The sequence below is a fragment of the Cynoglossus semilaevis genome, chromosome W (assembly GCF_000523025.1).
Source record: "Cynoglossus semilaevis isolate Cse_v1.0 chromosome W, Cse_v1.0, whole genome shotgun sequence".
NCBI lineage: Eukaryota > Metazoa > Chordata > Actinopteri > Pleuronectiformes > Cynoglossidae > Cynoglossus > Cynoglossus semilaevis.
The window spans coordinates 12,908,430-12,909,401 of record NC_024327.1 but is presented as its reverse complement, the minus strand read 5'-3'; positions in this window follow the sequence as shown (position 1 = coordinate 12,909,401).

The window sequence follows — 972 nt, the reverse complement described above, 5'->3', positions numbered from 1 at the left end:
GGAAGAAGAACACAGCATTCCAAGACAAACACTTGCTACCCACAGTTAAATGTGGTGGTGGTTCCATCTTGCTGTGGGGTTGTGTGGCCAGTGCAGGTACTGGCAATCTTGTTAAAGTTGAAAGTCGCATGGATTCCAGTCAGTATCAGCAAATTCTTGCGAACAATGTTCAAGAATCAGTGACAAAGTTGAAGTTGCGCCGGGGCTGGATACTTCAACAAGACAACGACCCTAAACACCGCTCAAATTCTACCAAAGCATTCATGCAGAGGAACAAGTACAACGTTCTGGAATGGCCATCTCAGTCCCCAGACCTGAATATCATTGAAAATCTGTGGTCTGTTTTAAAGCGGGCTGTCCATGCTCGGAAACCATCAAACCTGACTGAACTGGAGATGTTTTGTAAAGAAGAATGGTCAAAAATACCTTCAACCAGAATCCAGACCGTCATTGAAAACTATAGGAAGCGTTTAGAGACTGTTATTTCTGCAAAAGGAGGATCTACTAAATATTGATGTAATTTTTCTGTTGGGGTGCCAAAATGTATGTACCTGCCTACTTTTGTTTAAGTTATTATTGCACACTTTCTGTAAATCCTATAAACTTCATTTCACTTCTTAAATATCACTGTGTTTGTTCGCTGTATGATATATTTAATTGAAATTGCTGTTCCGAACAACCAATGATCCATAAGGGGAAATCTTGAAAATGATCAGGGGTGCCCAAACTTTTTCATACCACTGAATCTTCTGAGGTAAGGTACATTTTTGGTGCTTGAGCTTTTAGAAATGCAGAATCTAGAATGGCATAGTGTTCTAAATATATTTTTGGATTTTTAAGGAAGGTTTGCTGTTTATATCACGAAGGTTCATTTGTGGCAGGATAAAGTGGAAGGTTTTATCTTTTATAGTAATACCCTCACCTTTAAGTGACTGTTCTTTAAATTGCACCAGTGATTTCCAACCTTGAGGT